Source organism: Phaseolus vulgaris, chromosome 4 (genome assembly GCF_051622355.1).
Source record: "Phaseolus vulgaris cultivar YP4 chromosome 4, ASM5162235v1, whole genome shotgun sequence".
NCBI classification, from domain to species: Eukaryota; Viridiplantae; Streptophyta; class Magnoliopsida; order Fabales; family Fabaceae; genus Phaseolus; species Phaseolus vulgaris.
In genome coordinates, this window is record NC_143501.1 from 37,410,445 (window position 1) to 37,432,036 (window position 21,592).

Sequence of the window (21,592 nt, forward strand, 5' to 3'; positions counted from 1 at the left end):
TAAGGTGATTGATGATGTGTGTAAACCTTTTCTGCACTTCAGCTATGGTTTCACCTTTAAGCATTCTAAACATCGCATACTCTTGGATGAGAGCATGCTTTCTAGCTCTTTTCACCTCATTTGTTCCTTCATGAGTGACTTCCAAAGTATCCCACATTTCTTTTGATGATTTGCATTGTGAGACCCTGAAAAACTCATTAGAATTTAAAGCAGAGGTTATAATATTTTTGGCAATGCAATCGAATTTGGCCTTTTACTTTCTGCATCAGTCCATTGAGACCATGGCTTCTCAATGACAGAACCATCTTTTTCAAACTTTGGGATAAAAGGGTCATTTTCAATTGGATCCCAAATTCCTTTGTCAAGAGATTCCATAAATATTTTCATTCTAACTTTCCAAAACTGGTAATTCAAACCACAAAACAAGGGTGGGTGGTCTGTTTATTGAGGCACCTTCCCCAAACGGTAGTCTATCAGCCAGTTTGAAAGATTTTAGGATCAACTTGAATGACTTTCAAGAACCAAGCTCTTGATGCCAATTGTTAGAAAAGATGGCTTTAAACTAGAGCAGGGGTGAATTGTTTAAAGGGGTTTTTCGCAAACTTTTCAAACCTAGAATGAACTTATTTCAGAAACCAATTGATTCAGTAATTCAGTTAGCCAAAACAGCAAGCAAAATTGTAAAACTAGAAAAAAACAATCGGTTGTTTCTTCGAAACAATTGGTTGTTTATATCAGCAAACAACAAACAAACAGAAATTAAAGAGTTAGGGATAGAGAGATTGTACACAGTTGTTTATACTGGTTCACTCCAAACAAGAGCTACATCCAGTCTTCTCAAAAACCCTGAGGATATCCACTAAGCAATCACCACTTGATCACCACAACCAAGAGAATGACCTTGAACACCTCAAGAAACACACTCTCCTTGGCCAATACTAAGATTGTTGATCTTGAACACCTCAAGAACACACAACCAATCTCAGCAAAACACCACACGAATTGTTCAGCAGTTTACAAAGATTACACTTGTTACAGATGAATATCTGAAATCAATACAAGTAGAATCCTATTCAGCACCTTGATGAATCTCTCTACTCTTAAGCAATCTCATAACTCTTTGAAAAACTCTTAGATCAAAACTTTGTTTCAAGATTCTTAAAACTTAAAAACAGTTTTTCAGAATATATCTAAGAATATAGTTTGTTATCAAATCTTAACAAACTCTTAATTGCATTTAAAATAGATTGGTCAAAGCATTTAATGACTGGAGCGTATTCAGTTAAAGCATTTAAAGCTCAGTCAAAGAAAACAGTTTTTCTATTATGGTTTCAAAACAAACAATCGATTGTTTCCTCGAATCAATCGGTTGTTTTGTTACTTAACAAAATTCACCATTCAAAAACAGTTTTCAAACTTTCTCAAAACACCTAAGTGTAAACAATCGGTTGTTTCGAAAAAACAATCGGTTGTTTCAACTTAGTTTGAAAAACATTTTGCTTTGTTAAAATTGAGATGCTAATTACTTTGAGATTTAATCAAAGGGTTGATTACAATATTTAAACTACCCCAGAACAAAGCTAAAACCAGCACAGCAGCATCAAGCAAAGCAGAGGCTTCATCATCCTTCAAAGGATTTGGATTCTTCAAAACATTGAACACCACTTGGTTCAACAGTTAACACCCAAGTCAGATACTCAAATCACCCTTAATACTGGGAAAGATTGTGCTTGGGAAGCAGGTGATCCTTTAGAGCATGCAGGCCCTGCTTAGCAAGGTTGAGAGACTTGGTCAGTTAGCGCTCAAGCGAGTTAAAAAGTTCTTTGCATCCAAGGGGTATGAGTTATCCAGGTTAGCTCTTCCAAGAGCATTGTGATTTCCCATACTTAGTTGGTGCGTCACGTTTATTGATATTTTGGCAGTTTATTATACTATTGCTAGATGGTAAGTCTATATTAGGCGAGTTTCATCTATCAAGGCGAGTAATGAGATATGCATTATTAATATGCTAGTCGTGGTTTGCCAAAGTTAAATAGATAGAGCAAAAGTCTAGTACAATACATATGTGTCCTTAGTAAGTTAAGATTGTTCAGAATGCCACCAAAGGTGGTAAGTTACATAAAGGACACTACTATTCCACGAGGTGCCCGTCCACCACCGTCTTGCCTAAGCCAAGTTGAGAGAAGTCCACCTCAGGATATATTCTTGAGGCTTATGCAACGGCGTCTTCAAAGCCTGCCAAATACGAGTTAGCAACGTCATCAGTGAGGGCTTCCCTTTCCTTAACCAACTCTTCGTCCTTCTGAGTCAATTCCTCCTTAAGTCTTTCCACCTCAATCAGGAGCTTCGTATTCTTTTCAGATAAGTCTAAGGCTTCCTTGGACTTCTCAGCCAGGAAAGCCTTAGCTTCTTGTTGTGATTGCTGGAATTCCTCATGGGGCTTCGTCGTTTCTTGCTTTAGACTTCCAACCTATTGAAGGAGCTTAGTGACCTCGTGGGACTTCTTCTCAGCCGACCCCTTCCACTCTCTCATGTTTGGAGATGGCTAGGCAACTTTTTGTTAGTGCTTGCCCCAACTGCCTCATGGCCAGCTTCACTGAGTGATCCTCCTCGACACTGATCAACTTCTCCTTGGTCTTGGTGGGTAGAAGGACCTTCTCGAGGAAGGAAGGAGCGTCCAAGTTAAGGTCCCACAATCCCTCTTACTGGATGCTTGTGCCCTCACTTTCCTACACCACTACCATGTCACGAGGTAGGGATACGCTTGGTGGAGGAGCCTGCTGAGAGGGAACACGCCCGTCTGATACAGAGAGCTCAGAAGGTTCAGTTGTGGTCTTTTGTCTCCTTTTAATAACCATCTCGGAGTAGGTCTCCTCATCATCGGTAGGTTTTGAAGCTACGTTGACAATGACTTTGAGCTTAAGATCCTGAGAGGGAAGCACTTGAGTAGCCGCTTTCATCTTCTTGGCCCTTTTTACCAGATTCTTCTTGTTGAGTCGGGACAACATGTTGTCTGCAAGCAAAGCAAAGGAAATTCAACAATAATCAAGTCAGCATCATTAAGAGTAAGAGAAGGAAAGATACCAATGTACGCTTTTAGTTCCCATGGGAAGAACTCTTGGCTTGTGAGGGTGGCCGTGTCAAAAACCACATTTAAGTTGGAGAAGAAATGACACACCTCCTGGTCACATTGTGGCATGCTGTCCAAGCATCGAGCACCTTAGAAGGATGGTTTCTTGGTCCAATTAAAGGAAACCCATCTAGAAGAGTTGAGCCCCTTTTGTTGCAGCGTATCTTCAGAAATTTTCCCTTGAAACATTTATAAGACTATTGGAAGGGAGACAAAATGCCCTCCCACCCACTCAGTTGAATGAGACCCAAATTTGGCGGCCTAGGTGTTTGGCCTCAAAGAAGTATAGGAAGACCTCCACAGATGGCAAAAGGTCAAAATGTGTGTAAAGAATAAAGAAGCCCTGAACGAATGCCCATTTATTTGGGTGTAGGTAGGCAGGGCCACGTTTATCTATGTGAGAAGTTCCTTTTCAAAGTTGTACAATGGTAAACGAAGAAGGATCCTTTCAAAGAATGTGGCGTAGAAATATCAAAAAGGACCATTAGGGTCTGAGGACTCATCGCAACAAACAGGCTCGTTCTCTCTACCAAACAGGCATTTCTTTTGGCGTTTGCTTTTCATATAGGCTACCATTTGTTCATGAGTGGTGTATATCGAGACTTCTTCTAATATGTTCTCGGGTGCCCAGGGGTTCATAGCTTGGTAATCCATCATACAGAGTATCTAGAAATACAAACAACAAACAAATACAAACATACATTCAGACACACATTTAAGCAAGTAAAACCGCATGCAAAGATGTATTTCAAGATTCAAGCGAAGCCAAATAACCAGGCAAAATAACGAGTATAAACAGGAAAGAGTAAACTCAAAAGCAGACCCAACTCAAGCAGAATGGTCACAGTAGATATTTCGAATAAATGATCATGCAAGTTCAAAAGAACTAGGGTGAACAAGAGGAAGTACCTTGATTGCAGGGAGCGATTGGGGGCGAAGAGGTTTCCCAGGCTGGTGAAGGAGATGTAGAGAGTGGGAGAGGGACGTGAAAGTTTCGTGAATACGAAAGAAATGAAACAGTAAGTGACAAGGGTTTTCGAATGTTAACTTAGGCTAGCAAGGGAATGGCAAGCGATAACGCTTTTCCACCGTTGATGAAGAGGCCACGTGTTCGCTAACGATTAAATATGGTGAAATGTCACCTCCGAAACGCTTCGTGCGCTGTGCCTCACCTGTCCATTGAGTGACTGACACGTAAGCCACCAGAGTACGCGAATAGCCTCTTTGCTTAAGCAAGCTCAGCTCAAGCCTGGGGACTTGTGTGCTAGACTAGAGGGCTCAGAACTCAGTGCTCGGGGATCGGACCTTGTCGCATGGCATAGGCAGGTAAGCTCGGCTATTGGGCCAATATAACGGGTCATGTGGTTGGGTCCTGGTTGTATGAGTAAGCCTGTCTTTGTATAATTAAGGTAATCCTTCATACGTAAGGCCTAGGCGAATAGAGATGGGTAATTATGGACCTAGGGGTGTGCTTAGTGCGTATGAGGTCTAGTTCAAGTAAGTGTTTTCTTTTTAAGCTTAAGCCCATGTGTTTTAGAGTACGTAGAGGTTAGGTTGCAAGTGTAGCGAAAGATAGCGTAGCACCACTATTAGGGTACCTACATAAGCAGAATGGACCCCTGATGTTGGTACATGAGTTGGTGCCCTGGTGGTTATTCTTTTATTATGCACTTCTTGGAGGAAAGATTTTGTTCTGTTGCAGCACCAAGAGAGTGCGCCCTTGAACAAAATATTTTCCTGTTGAGTATGCTTTCAGTTGAGATTAGATTCTCGTGATTGAAAGTTGTTACAAGTGGTAAGCTATAAAAGGGTCTTGAGACCCTAGGTTATGCTATTTCTAAGACTGAAACTTACTATTTCTTGATTTTTAGTGAGTCCTTTACTAACTTGATCGTCGGAATGCAATCGACAGGTAGGGCCCCCTCTATTTCAATGGAGCTACGTTCTAGAGCAGCAAGAGATAGGACGGGTTCGTGAAGAGACAGACGGAGCTAGAACTTGTCATCAGAGTCAATCGGCGAGCAAGTCAATCGGCAAGAACATTAAACAAGAGGGGGGTGAATTGTTTAATGAAAGATTTTCGTAAAATTCTGGACAAGAGTGAACATTAATGCAGAATCACAGAAGAAGCAATCAAATCAGAAAAAAAAAATTGTTTTAAGTTGATTCCAGACAATCAATCGATTGTTTATGCGAATCAACCGATTGTTTTTTTATCAGCACTTTGCAAAAACACATATCAAACAGTTTTAATAGCAGTGAGGGATAGAGAGATTCAACACACAAAGTTTATACTGGTTTACTCTTAACCTGAGCTACATCCAGTCCCCAGAAACCCCTAGGTATTTCACTAGGCAATCAACAATAGATTACACAACACAAACACCAAATAGGTGATCTTGAACCCTTCAAGAATACTCACCCTCTTTGAAACACAAACACTACAAGTCAAAACACCCTCTGGCTGTAGACACCAGTATCTTACAATTTTACAAATATGAATTGAAACACAAGTAAGAACAGGAAGGATCACACCTGATACAAACGAATACACCAGATCCTATACCACTCTTAACCAATGCAAAGAGCGCTTATGCTCGGGCATAAGTACTTACGCCGAGCTAGGTCGACTTACTCTGTGTTAACTTAATAGATAAACTAAACTAATGCATCATCTTCACATAACAAAAAATATTCTTAGATGACCTCATTAAAATAACCCTTCAAAGGAAAAACAACATCCATCACCTTTAATCATCACATTGTTAAAAAAGAAAGCATTAAACCAAAATATCTTAACTGAAATAAAACTTGAGGTTTGTCACGTTCCATGTTCGAGGAATGGCTCCCCCTTGCAGGGTTTCTAGCTTGTACGCTCCATTCCGAAGCTCCTTGAATACACGAAACAGGCTAGTCCACTTCAGGGATAACTTGTTTTCTAACTAATAGGGATGGGCCTTTCCCATCACCAAGTCGGTAACCTTGAACTGCCGAGGTCTCATCTTAGTCTTTTGCCTCAGCTCCACCCTTCTCTTTAGAGCCTCCGAGTTAATGCGGGTATGCCCACGCACCTCATTTAGCAAGTCCAGATTCACCTTTCTTCCTTCGTTGGACTCTTCTGCAACGAAACTTTGGAACTGAGGGGAGTTCTCTTGGATTTCCACTGGTATCACGGCATCTGACCCATATATTAAGCTGAATGGCGTGTCTTTGTTCGTTGACTGAGGGGTGGTGTGATAGGCCCACAAAATTCTGGAACTTCCTCTGACCAAGTTTCCTTTGCCTTCTCCAATCTCCTCTTCAACCCCCTCAACAAGACTCTGTTAGCTTATTGAACTTGACCATTCATGATGTGGGTTGATTTTAGGAGTGCACATTTTAGAGGTTACTCTTTTGTTTATGATTTTTGTATTAACAATTTAAGGTGAGAACCTAAAGAAGATTTCCATTGGACACAAATTTTACCAAGTGGTTAAGTAAGTGTGAAGGTTCACTTCTAGAGGGCAAATAGAAAACACAACTATAAGGTGAAGATGAAGATGATTGCGGAATTAAAAAACATAAAATGAAGCACATAATGAAGATTATGACTGAATGGTAAAGACATAAACAGGAACATAAAGAGAAAATGAAATGGTGCAAGGAAAGAAGCAAAAGAAATGAAAGGAAAATATTAGATTAAAGAAAGCCTATGGAGGATGGAGATGGTGTCACGCCACTTGGAGGGTGGGAGGCTCCAAAATTAGTGGTGCGGAGCCGCCACTTGAAGTGCACTGCACTCAAGATAAGACCCAGAGAACAAGGACTACTTAGACTCACAAAAACACTCACACAAAGTGATGAGAATCAAATAAAGGAGGCTTTTATTAATGGAGGAAGAGGACATCCACCCTCACATTTGAAGTTCTTCCTTCTAGTCTTCTCAAAATTAAAAGAAGAAATAAAATAAAGATGAGGCCCAAGCCCAAAGCCCAAGCCCAAGCCCAAGAAGGCCAAAGCCCAAAGAGCCCAAGTCCATCCCATGAGGGGCAAGGCCAAGCTTTGAAATACTCTTGTATAGTTTTAGGAGGTTTGGTTATTAAATAAAGGTGTGTGAAAATGTAAAATAAAGTCACATTGTCCATGTGACTTAGGAGAGTGGTGTAGGTGTAGTTTTTGGGAGGTGTCATAGTAGAAAAAGGTCACACCTCCCATGTGACTTGTTTTTGGTGGGAATTTCAAATGAGTTTATTTGAAATTTCCCACCTATTTTTCAGCACCTTAGGCTATAAATAGAGGTGCTTCCTTTGTAAAATTCAGATTGGAATTAATCTAAGAAAACTCTACTCAAATTTTGAGTGACCTTTGGAGAGCTTTTGGAGCCTTCTTCTCTAGTCTTATCTTGATGGATCAATGGAGTCCTCAAGTGGCGACATCACTCTTATCTAGGAGCATTCCACACTTCTAGTGGCGAGATCATCCAACATCCTTCCATCTTCATGAGCACTCTCTTCTCCTTCCTTTCTTCTCTTTCAATTGTTCATGTTGTCTTGTGTTCTTGAGTTTTTTTGGTTCGGTTTTTCTGTTTTTCCAGCACCTATGTTCTGTTCTTGCCTTTTAATTTCAATTTTGTTTGGTTCCTTTTAGTTTCTCTTCTTTTTTGGTTCAATTTGACTAAAATTGGTTCATCCAAATGAGTTTGGGATTTGGTACTAGTTTTTGGTGAGTTCTTGTCTTAGAACAAATGATCCAACTCTAAGAAAAGTGCCTCTATAATGTCCAACTCAAGGTGATTCCTAAGAAGGTCAAGAACCTTTCTCTATGTGGCTAGTGGAATCACATCACAAAGTTTCTTTACTTAATTCAATTTGAAGGTGTGTAATACATGAGACAATGCACTCTATTTATAGGAGAGAGTGTCTTGGAAAACAAGATAAAGGGGTAAGGGTGTCATTTGTGAGAAGCCTTCTAGAAGGTAGGTCAAAGAAACCCTAAACCTATAAGCACTTGTCATGAAAGATGAGTTTGGCACAAACCCAAATTACTAAGCACACCCTACTCCAATTACTAAACACTCCCTACTCAAATTACTAAGCACACCCTACTGAAATTACTAAGCAAACCCTACTCAAATTACTAAGAACACCTTACTCTAGTTTATTATTCTATTTGGACCCCCAAAGTGAGTTCAATTTATTTACATAACTTTTCTCGTGGATAAACAAGAAGGAAAAACTTATGATATTATGGTTTATAACTTGTTCTTCTTCTGCTGATGCTTTCTCGAGGTTTGGTGGGGCATAACTTTGTATGTTGAGATGACTGACCTTTTGGTGAAGTGCTTGATGTTTCCTTAGTCATCTTCTAGTTGTTGTGGTTTGTATCAATTCGTCGAAGGGTGTTCCACCGAGGCGAAGATCTGCTTTATCCCCAGCTCCGAGCATAGCTTACCCAATTGTGGACTAGAAAATTGGGTCCCATTGTTGCACACTAGGTGCCTCAGGATCCCAAAATGACACATAATGTTCTTCCACACAAAATGTTGCACCTTGTGAGCAGTTATTTGTGCAACTGGTTCAACTTCAATCCACTTGGTGACGTACTCAACGGCCACAATGAGATACTTCATCTGACATATTTCCAAATGGAAAGGGCCTACAATCTCAATTCCCCAAGTATGGAAAGGACACATGATGTAAATTGACCGCAACTCCTCGGCTGGCGCGTGATGCCAATCAGCGTGCTTCTGACATTGCTCACAGCGTTGTGCATACTTCATGCAATCCTCCTTTATGGTCAGCCAATAATACCCAGCTTGGATGACCTTCAGCAAGAGAGCTTGTTCCCTGATGTGACTGCCGCAAATGCCCTCATGAAGCTCCGTCATGATGCGAGTGCACTGATCTCCACTTACGCACGTGAGGATCGGGTGGGTGACATTGTGGCGGAAAAAATTTCCATCCACCATGGTATACCACCTTGCGTTCCTCTTGACAGTCTTGGCCTCTATTGACTTAGCAGGAAATAACCCATTGACAAGGTAACACTTGTAAGGTGTCATCCAAGTCTCCGTGGTGTCGACATGCAGGACTTCAAGAAACTCATCCCCCAATGACTCATAGGTGGCTACGCTGGGGACCTTGAGGGTTTTTTAAATCATCGACTAATGCCTTCTCCCTCTTCCTGGCCTGATGCCCAAGTCCTCAGATGAAAGTTCACCCATGAAGTCGGTGTATACTTGGCCCTTAATCGGCCCTCGGGGATCATACTGTATGCCAAACTCGGATAATTCAACTGCCTAGCAAACCATATGACCTACTATATCAGGCTTTTGTAGGACCTTGCAAATGGGCAGATCGGTCTTCACAATCACAATAAAGCTCTGAAAGTAGTGGCGGAGTCGCCGAACTGTAAACACCATGGCTAGGGCCGCTTTCTCAATGGCTAAGTACCGAGATTCCGGTCCTTGCAGGACCTTACTCACGAAATACACTGGCTTCTAGACCCTGTCCTAGTATTGCAAAATGACCGAGATGATTTCCTGATCAGTAATCATAAAATAAAGATGAATAGAGGGACCTGGAATGGGCTTACCAAGAACATGGGGACTGCCCAAGTACTCTTTCAACTTGGTGAAGGCCTCCTCGCATTCTTTGGTCCATACAAAATTATTGTTCTTTTGGAGGCATTGGAAATAAGGATACCCCTTATCGCCACTCGCTGATAAGAAACGAGACAGGGCAGCCATGTGCCCAATTAACTGCAAGACCTCTCTCACATTGGTTGGGCTTCTCATCCCTATGATTGCAACACATTTCTCGGGGTTTGCCTTTATGCCCCTTTCAATCAGAAGGAAACCAAGAAAATTTCCTGCTTCTACCTGAAACACACACTTATCAGGGTTAAGCTTTAGATTATACCTCGCTATTGTTGCAAATAACTCCTCCAGATCGGCCACATGCGGATCTCTCTTGCCAGACATGATGACCAATATCGTTCACATACGCCTGTACATTTCGCCCGAGCATTGGGGCGAGGATCCGATCCATCAGCCTTTGATAGATGGTGCCAACGTTCTTAAGGCTGAAGGGAATGAGCTTGTAGCAATAGTTGGCGAACTCGGTCATAAAGGTTGTCTTACACTCGTCCTTTGAGTGCATCCGAATCTGGTTGTAACCCGAGAACGCATTCAAAAGGCTCAACAACCGACAACCCGAGGCATTGTTGACCAAGAAGTCTATACTCGGCAGCGGGTAAGAGTTCTTGGGACAAGCCTTGTTCAAATCGGTGAAGTCAACACACATTCTTCACTTCCAATTATCCTTTTGTACCAACACAACATTCGCTAGCCACCCAGGGTACTGGATCTCCCTTATGTGGCCAGCGTTCAACAACTTCTGAATCTCTTCTTAGATGACGAGGTGCTTATCATCGTTGAAATTTCTTCTTCTCTTGACCACAGGCTTAACCCGTTCATTCATGGTAAGCCGATGGCACAAAAAGTCTGGATCTATCCCGAGCATGTCCAAGGATAACCATGCGAAAGTATTTATGTTTTCTACTATCACATTGGTTATCCTATCTTCCAACTCTTTGCACATGGAGGTGTCGAGCTTGAACTTCTTCCCCTTTATATCCTTTTCTTAAACCTCTGCAGCAGGTCCAGGTCGTCTTTCATCGGCGACAACTGCCTTCGCAATCCATCCGGGCTCTCCCGCCTGGACAGTAATTGTGTAAGCTTCCCTTCGATTCTTCATACTGCTCTCGTAGAATTTTCATGTCATTCTCTAATCGACCTTTTAGTGACCACTCCTCCCTCAGCAGAAGGCAACTTCATCTTCATATGGACCGTTGAGGCTACCACACCTAATATGTTCGGGGAAGGTCACCCTAGAAACAAATTATAAGTAGTGACCATCACATCTGTGAGATTACTTTGTTTGTTGATCCACTTGAGTTAGTATCAGGTAAGACGACCTAGCTCGGTGTTAGTACGACCACCCGAGTATGGCGCCGTGTGTGTAAATTGATATTAGCAGGTAAGACGACCTAGCTCGGTGTGAGTACGACCACCCGAGTAAGGCGTCCTGTGTGTAAATTGATTATATCATAGCAGGTAAGACGACCTAGCTTGGTGTCATACGAGCACCCAAGTATGGCGCCCTGTGTGTAAATTGATTATTTGGTAGCAGGTAAGATGACCTAGCTCACTGTCAGTACGATTACTCAAGCATGGGTGCCCAGTGTGTAAATTTACCTGTGATAGTTAAGGGTTAGCTCGGCGTACGCGTAAGTATCCGGTGAAGTCCTAACGCTTATTCAATGGCTACCTCAAATCCCACAAGGTAGGATTGGGCAGCGTCCAACTTGAATGCCTTAGTTTCATTGGCCAAATCTTCATCTTTTTTAGCCAGCTCTCCTTTAAGTTTATCAACTTCAGCCAAGAGCCTACTCCTTTCTTCAGCTAGGCGTGCAACCTCTTGGGCTTGGTCTACAGCCCCTTTGGCTTTCTCGGAATAAAGACACTCGATTTCGTGTTACAGGTTGGTGGAATGATTGAGCTCATTTTGTAGACGCTCTATTTCCTTGCGCATCTCAGCGATCTCTTGGGCCTTCAGATCCTCTGTTGCCCTCTGATCTTTCATCTTAGTTGTAGCCAAGAAACTTGTGGCGAGGGCTTGTCCAAATTGTATTATGGCTTCACGAACCAAGTGGGTTTCGTCATAAGCCATGAGCCTTTCCCTACCTTCGTTGGGCAAGAGGGCCTTCTCCAAGTGCGTGAGAACGTCAAGGCTCGGATCCCATAGGGTTTTCCCCTTGGAGCTCTCCTTTTCGCCTTTTTGGATGACCATCATATTGCGGGACAGAGTTTGGCCTTCGGAGGGAGCATCATGGTGAGAGGGAGCTCGCCCATTCGAGTGAGAGTGCTCGGTGTGGGCAGCAGTTGCCTTCCTTTTTCGTGAAAAAACTAACCCCGAGGTAGTTTCCTCATCATCGTTAGTCGGGTCTGGGGAAGTGGTGGTAGGATCTTTTAGCTTTTGAGTTAAGGATAAACATACGAAGAATGGAATTTGAAATGGTAAGGTTTTCTCCACTGTCGATATTGTGCCACGTGTGCGCTTTGGATTAAGTGTGGTGAGATGTCACCTCATAAATGCTTCGTTCGTCGCACCTCACCTACCCGTTGGGGAAACCTTCGTGTCAACCACCAAAGCACTAGAAAGCCTCTTTGCCAAGTCAAGCTCGGCTCAAGCCTGGGGGGTTTGTATATTGGGCACGAGTGCTCGAGACCTCGATCCCAACGTATAGATGGTCAGCTCGGTTTTAGGCCCAAAAAGTGGGTTGTTAGTTCATCTCAGGTAAAGAAGAGCCTGGAGAATTGTAAGTAAAATAAAAGGGAATATCGAGTTTAATCATAGAAGATATGTTAGTACAAAGTTATTTGTTAAATATAAAATTGTTGAGAATAAAGTAGTGAGCACCCGAAAATAAATGTGCATGTGAAACATAATGTTTTTCTGTTGTTAGCACCTAAGAATAAGGGAGCACGTAAGTGGAATGTTTTTCTATTATGAGTATATGCTTTCTGTTGTGATTTTATGCTCATCAGAGGAAGTTGTTGGAAGAGTAACTATAAAAGGGACTTGAGACCCCCGGTGAAGGTACACTATTTCTGAGTACTTGAGACTGAAACTGATTATTATTTTGTATGCTCTCACTAACTTAATCGTAGAAGTGTGATCAGTGGGTAAAGCTCTCTCTGTCATAACGGAACCACATTCCCGAGCAACGAAAGAAGACAGATTAGAAACAAAACTCTTCATTCAGGTCAACCTAGCTTAACCAGCTAAAATATATATATATATATATATATATATATATATATATATATATATATATTTGATTATTGATGGTTTGAGTTTTGAAACTCAAACTTTGTTTAAAGAATTAATGTTTTGTTCATGATAGATAAAAATGATGGATTTGAGAAAAAAAAAAGAGTGGAAAATAGAGAGAAGATTTGTAAATGATATAATAAGTGTAATTAATAAAATATTTTTTAATTAATAAAATTCTAATTTTATCTTTATAATTAAAATTTATTTAAAATTAAATATGATTAATTATTTGAACACAAAACTTATATATAATTAAAATATTATTGCTACTATATCAATAATATAATAAAAAATCTAAACTTGACAATTTTTTTAATTATTCTAGATTGAATCTAGAAGAAAAGAGGATAGATTTAGATAAAATAAAAAATAACGAACATAACACTTTTGTTTGGAAGGCTATAGGTTATAATGAACATTAATTTATCATTTTAATTTAATAATTTAATGTCTCTGATTCAAAACCGAACTGAAACTTTTGTTTGATTTAACTTCACTAACTAAAAAAATGAAGAGATGGACAAACAAACAAAATTGATCCATAACATCTATGTCGGCCATTTTTTCTTTTATATGAATAAGTTTAAAATATCTTACTTTTTACATTATCCTTCTAGAAGAGCAATATTTTAACAATTTATGTCTTTTTCAAGTTACTTAGTTCTATATTTCTATTTCAGAAAATCTTTATAGAAAATATTTTCATGAAATAAAATTACTATTATGAATATTATTATTATTTAATATTTTTTTAATTATAATTTTATCTAATTTATATTTATTATTATTTATATTTATGATTTTATTATTATTATTATTTTAAAAATATTTTATTATATATTTTTTAATATTATTATTATTATAATTATTATTTATAATTTCATTAATTTTGAATATATTATTATTAGTTTATAAATTAGTCTTAAATATTATTTATTTATTCTATTAATATTATTATATACGTATACTTATATTATTATTATATAAATATATTACATTATTTATTATTACTATTTATTTCATTATTATTATTATATTATATTGCATTAATATAATTATTATATAATATAATCAATTTCGATTATGTTATAAATTTTTAATATTAAATTATAAATTTTATAGTGTAATCGACTATCTTATAAAATAATTGAATTGTTATAATATAATCGATTATATTATAAATAATGTTACAAATTTTATAAAAAAATTGATTGTTTTATATATATATATATATATATATATATATATAAATAAATAAAAAGTAAATTTAATTTTTTAATATTTGTTAGATTTTTTTTTATTATTATTTTCTTTGCATCACGAAGAATTTTTTATTTTCTTCTGTAAAGGACTCTCAAATATTTACTGTAACATCCCTATTTTTACCCATATTTAATAATATTATACATGTAATATCTGATTAATATATAAGCATATACTGCTATCTCATATTGTATCTCAAAATATATCAATCTTCTTAGGGATTTTAATATATATACAAAAATTTAAAAACAAAACATCCAAAATAAAAGCATTTCCTCCTCTGACTACTCACTGACAAACTCTATTACCTGCAATCTCATCTGCTCCCATGTATATACAAGATCATTACAGATAAAGTAAACAAAACATAACAAACAATAGGGTATATAAAAATTTCTATATAACTTCAATTTCAATTTAATAAACATAATTCAACAAGTCTCACAATTTCTTAACCATCAAGTGTTTATCATAAATCATCATTCACATTACTCATGTCAGATTTCTACTGACTCACATACTCAGACACTTGACTCTACTCTTGGAAGACTCGTGTATTGAAATTAGCATCCTGATACCTGCACATGTCATACTACTCGCTTTGAATCCACACAGCCATGCACATAAATATCTCAATATCTCATCATCTCATATGATAGGGTAAATTCATGACCGGAAAGACTAAATTATATTTCAAATCGCAGACAAAGTCATATGAACCTCCTTCGACTCTCACCAATTGAATAACTTCATCTATGTGATTCCATTATGTCAATAGAGTCAGGACCGTCTCATTAACAAAACCTAACAAATCAATACACCCTAATAACAATCTCAACACGGTATTTCCTTTCCTGAAAATACTATGTTTTGATCAAACTTTCACATCATTCCATACTTCATGTAACATAAATACACCATTAAATCACATCAGATTTTAAACTTTCCTTAACAATCAAAATATATCTCAAAATTTACTTAAACACATCACTAAGTTCCTTTAATCATATTTTTAAATAAAATTTAGAATTCCACTTTAAAAAACAATAATAAACTAGGCTTTCGAAAGCAAAAATAAACTTTTTAAGTTTCTTTTCTAGCTTGAGCGGAAATTTATTCGCTTGAGCGAGAATGGGTCTCGCCCAAGTGAAAATTCTCTTGCTTGAGTGAGATTCAACTAGAGAGCACCCAGACCAAGGACTCAAGAGACAATTTGGGGGCATGACATAATCCAAGTAGCCAAGCAAATGACCAAGGACTCAAGAGACAATTCACAATGTGAACAGTCATCTCAGCAATCAAGTCAAGGCCCCACCAAATATCAGACGGACCTCACTAGAAGAAGAATTGGGCATAGACCAGAACATCAACTTTTCTTTCTTCTAGTCTTCTTAAAAGACAAAAACATTTTTGTAAATAAATATGATTCACTTTGGGGGTCCAAATAGCAAAATAGGTTAGAGTAGGTTCACATAGCATAAAAAGGAGTGTACTTGGTGAAATGGGCTTGTACAAAACCCACTTTTGCAAGACAAGGCACCTAGAATTAGGGTTTTGGACCATGTTCAACACCCTAGGTCAACACCCTAGGCGGTTTTGACCATGGTCAACACCGTAGGTAGCCCCTCTCCCCTTCCTTTTCCACCCTTCACTCATCTTGCCCTCCAAGTCACTCCTTCCTATATAAAGGGTGTCTTCCTCCATGTATTTACACATTGAATTTTGAAGTAAAGAAACTCTATTTGAGTGAAATTTTGAGTTTGAGTGCTTTGGGTATCTGGGTCTTATCTTGGGTAGGTAATATCCTAAGGAGCGGTTCTGAGTCTTATCTTGAGTGAGTGACATTTTAAGTGTTGGCTCTTGCATCACTCATTGGAGTCCCTCTGCTCCAAGTTGTGTGACTTCCTTCTTCTCTATTTGATTCTATTTTGCGCCATCCATTTCCATTCCATAGATATCTCCTTCTTCTCTTTAATTTGCTCTTTACTTTGTCTCCTTCTTATTTGTTACTTGTCTCTATTTTCGCTGCATCATTTATCACCATATAATGGTCTTTTTCTCTTTGCCTTTCTGAAGTGAACCTTCACACTTACTTAACCACTTGGTTAAGTTCGTGTCCATTGGGAATCTTCTTAGTGTTCTCACCTTAAATTGCTAATCCAAAAATTCTTAACAAAAGTAAAACCAATTAAATGTGAAATCATAAAATCAACTCCCATCACTAAGCCCCGCTTGAGTGAGATTTCTTCTCGCTTGGGCGAAAATGGACCCTAGAGCACCCCATTTTTTCATTTTATTATCGCATATCGCCTTAGCGAGATATGCAAAAAAAAAAATTGCATAAACTTGTTATAACTATTATATTTCTCAACCAAAATTTCATTCAACTTATAATTTTATAAATTTACACATTCAATTGACAGTTCTTGGTCATAATTATTCATGCACTCTCATTGAGTCACTGAGCTATTATGACAGTCTATACATGTATAAGTTTTCTAAACCAAAATCATCTAAATAAAACATCCAATTCTCATCAAACATTACATTTGAAATTATTCAACAAATTATTCAAATACATTTATTAACTCATTCAATTCCAAACTCATACATTCTACATCATTTACCATATCTAAAATTTCACATTTCAATCTCAATCAAATGCTTATCTAGTAAAAAACAAGAAATCCTGCAAGAAAAATTGAGATCGATGACCACGTCACCCCTACATCCAAATTTTCTAGCCTAGGGTTTTATTGGAAATTTAAAACTAGCTTCCCTTACCTGAACTTGAGCAGATGCTCACTAAGATATCAAAACCTACAAAAATCTCAAGGGTAGCTTAACTTGCACCACAAAGTCCTGATTAAAAATCCAACTATATCCCTATGACTCTGAGCTAACAAAGACTAATCCTAAAGCTAAAAGAGTCACATGCAAAAATCTAGATTTGAGAAAAACCTAATGATGACTTTTTACGGCAAGTGCACCGCGTTGTCAGAAGTAATAATTTGTCCCTAAGGACGGTAATCAATCCCACAAGAAAAAGTTGAATATTCAAGTGAAAGATTCGCTAAATATAAAACAAAATAATAAAAATTTCTTGAGAGATTGTTGGGATGGCAATGATTAACAAGAAAACAAAGCAAAGAGTTGTTGCTTCAATTGGAAAAATAGGGATTTGGTTTCATCTTTCTCACTCTTTTGTATTTTGATTAATCATAATATGGTGTCCTTTGATTGATATTGATGCTCGTATAAAAGTCATTTTTATCGATTCCTCGCATATAAAATTGTTAAGAATGTTCCCTAAATAATTTTTTTGCAAAATAATTTTTAGGGAGCAAATTATCAAAAAAAAAATCTTTCCTTCTCTTTTTTTCATGAAGGAGGATGAGGTATGATAAATATTTTTCAAGAACACCTCTCTCCTTATTTTTATTTTATTCTTCCTCACTTTTTTTTCTTTTCTCTCTCTTTCTCCTCTCTCTTCTCATTTTTTTCTTCTTTTTCAGCCACTATATTATTATCGTCCCTCTCTCTTATTCTTTCACCACACCAAACGAAAATTTCATTGCAATGCTCTCTAGGGTTGGTTTGGGTGTTGGCTGAGAACTGGCCACTTTGTTCATCTGCTAATTGTTCGACAATCTCTCCCATATGAATTTCTATATTTTTTACTATCGCCATATTATTTTCGTGACTGACCATAGTGGCTTTCATGAATCTCTCCGAGGTATCTTCCAATTTGTTAACTAAAGGATACATGATTTGTTGTTGTTCTTGGAAAGGACCTTGATTATTGAGGAAACCACCTTGCCTTCTCTAATGACCCATGTAATTTACCTCAGCTTCAAGTGAATTGTTTTGATAAGAACAATGACCATTAGAATGATCATTGTTCTCGCCGGTTGACTCAGTCGCCGTTGACTTCAAAGGCAGATGGTGGCTCCTCCTATCTCCTTGTGGTTTCCGCTCTCTCCATGGGTAGCTGAAAGTTGCTCCGTTGAAACTGAGGGGGCCCTACCTGTTGATTGCACTCCGACGATCAAGTCAGTATTGGACTAAGAAACAATAAGTATGTAAAGCAGTTTCAGTCTTAGAAACGATGTACCTTTCTAGGGTTCTTACCACCCTTTATATAGGTTGTAATTAGGTCAACTTCCCAATCCCTCAAGGATCTTTCCTTAAATGGAATTAGGGTTTACTGGTGAGGCATCTTGTGACGTGTTGCACAAGCTTAGCGCAGTCGGGACACAAGACTTGCCTCTTCTGGAGTTCAATCTTTCTAACAGCATGGCCGCCAGGGTACCAACTCATGTACCAGCACTATGGCGCCATCTGTTTTGTGGGTGCCCTAATTATTCATGTGTCATGCATGTAGTCTTTCCTTGAAAACTCTAACCCTTACGGGCCTTAGCGCCTTCAGGGAACACTTGTTTGTGTCGTACCCGCATGTACTATACACACCCCATGCATGATCCTCTCGTGATTTAGGTATTTCTGGTATCTGGGTGTTAACTCATGTTAACTCATACTATTTGTGTTGCCTAGCTTACGTGGCCCATTATTACTGTCGGACCACCAAGGTCCGATGTTGACCTCTTCTTTAGCCGATGTCCGAGGTCTGGCCAGTACACGAGCCCCCAAGGCTCGAGTTGTAACTTGTTTCAGCGAAGAGGCTAAGTGATCGCCTGTGGTGACCTACGTGGCACTAGGGTGACAGGACGTGAACAGTGCACCGAAGTGACGTCTCACCTTACTTTTTCAATCAATGTACACGTGGCAAGATCAACGGTTAAGGCTCGTTGCCATTTGCGCTTCTCTGTATACCTTAAACCCTTCAAACTCCTACGCTCCTTACTGTTCATTACTTCACTTAGCATTTCTCGAGCATTTTCTTCTCTCAAACGCTCTCTCTTCTTGTAACACCCCATAATTTACATATAACTATTACAATAAAAGTTCTACCAGTTTCTATACAAACTTGGAGTTTTTCAAAACATTCCTAATACATGATTAGGATTTATAGAAATACAAATATTTACATATCCATAGCTCAAAATAAAACTCTGAAACCTATAAGGCTCTTCTGCACCTGTATGGTCATCTGCTCGTGTACATAGTACAGTCATCGCAGTTCAAACACAACACGAAAAGCAAGGGTAAGCTAGTGCAAAGAAATCCATAACATAATTCCTGGAAATAGAACCAATTTAGACTAATAATTTATAAACATTTCTTTAAATGATTTCATGTAAAATTTCAATACCAATTCCATCATTCATATAGACCACACATGGATCTATTTTCAACCATAATCATTGGATTTCATTTCAATCCCACTTCGTCTTTCGGAAGACTCATTAAGTATGCCCCTACCAGAGACTAACACCTGACCCAAAGATTACCAGCGAACCCAATAGAAAGGATCAGGATAAGTTCAAACATCCAATACCGAGTGTCTACAGTGGGACCTGGTGTGTATGAACTCCCTCTCGGCTTCTCACCACCTGATATCTTAGTCGACATGACTTAGATCATCAGTGAAGCCAGAGGTTCTTCGTTAAACATAGACTTTTCATACTTAATGTACCATCAAATAAAAACTCATACATTATCCCAAATGTATGACATCAATTTCATACAATTTTCATCATACAATATCATTCAAAAAGTGATCCACAACATTCAAAAGTCTATTTGATATAAAAAAATAACTCTTTAATACTAAATCATCAAAACCTAATATTTCCACCAATTTAAATAATATATAAACAAACAACCCAATATATAAACACACAACATCCCTGCAAAAGAAATTGAATATTGGAACCACATCCCTTCCACATCCAGATCTTCTAGCCTAGGGTTCTATTAAAAATTAAATTTAGTTTCCCTTGCCTCAATTGCTTGCTTTCCAAGCAACTTCTAGAATTTTATTCCCCACAGTCTGAATAAGCTTCAAGATTTACGGGCCTAATGCAAGTTATCCAAACATAACAAAAATTCAATATATAGTAGAATAAGTTGAGAGGATTAAACTTCTCAACTGACCCCACCAAGATTGATGACTAAATCCTGAGGAGAAATAGAGAACAAAGGAACTTTAGAGCAAAAATGAACTTACTTTGTTTGAAAATCTGATCAGGTAGAAATGTTCCTTAACTCGCCAACTACAACGTGGTCCGATCAGATTCTAAAATAGATGAGGTATGGAGTGAGAAATTAAGAGAGAAGATAGATGGGAGAGATGGAGGGAGAAAAAAAGAAAGAAAAAGAATGGTGCCTGCAGGGGGGATTCTGTTGTGCTTTTTTTTAACGTTGTCACATTATCTCCAACTACAAAAATTTTCGTCCTCGAAAATGAACTTACTAAGAAAGAGATTAGGGTATGATGCTCGTATCTCCTCTTAAATTTCCCAAGTGGAATCTCTAGAGATGAGATCCCACAATACTTTCACCATGGGAATACTTCTTCCACGAAGTTGTTTCACTTGTGAATCTAAAATTCTGATTGGCTTCACTTCAAATGACAAATTTTCTTTCACCTAGATGGAATCAGACTCTAGAATGTGGCTAGGATCAGATACATACTTTCTTAGCTGGGATACATGGAAAATATTGTGAATGTTAGCTAAAGGTGGAGGCAAAGCAATTTCATAAGCCACAGGGCCTATTCTCTTGAGAATTTGACAAGGTGCTATGAACTTAGGAGTCAATTTCTTGGATTTGAGTGCTCTTCCTACACTAGTGAACGATGTAACTCTCAAAAAGACATGCTCGCCTGCAGATAATTTTAAAGGTCTTCTTCTTTGATCTGCATAAGATTTTTGCCTGCTGAGAGATGTTTTCAATCTTTCCTTAATCATTTTGACTTTCTCATTGGTTTGTTGTATTAATTCTGGTCCAATTAACACACTCTCACCATCCTGAAACCAACACAAAGGTGACCTGCACTTTCTTCTGTACAATGCCTCGAAAGGAGCCATTCCTATGCTAGCTTGGTAACTGTTATTGTAAGTGAACTACACAAAAGGTAGAATTTCATCCCAACTGCCCAAATGATCTAACACACAAGTCCTAAGCAAATCCTCTAAGGACTGGATAGTTCTCTCTGATTGTCCATCAGTCTTAGGATGATATGTTGAACTAAGTCTGAGTTTAGTCCTCAAGGCTTCTTCAAGTGTTTGCCAGAATCTGGAGGTGAATCTGGGATCTCTATCTAAAACTATGTTGGAGGGTACACCATGCAATCTGACTATTTCATCTATGTAAATTTAGGCCAACTTCTGCATAGAGATTCTCGAATCTATAGGTA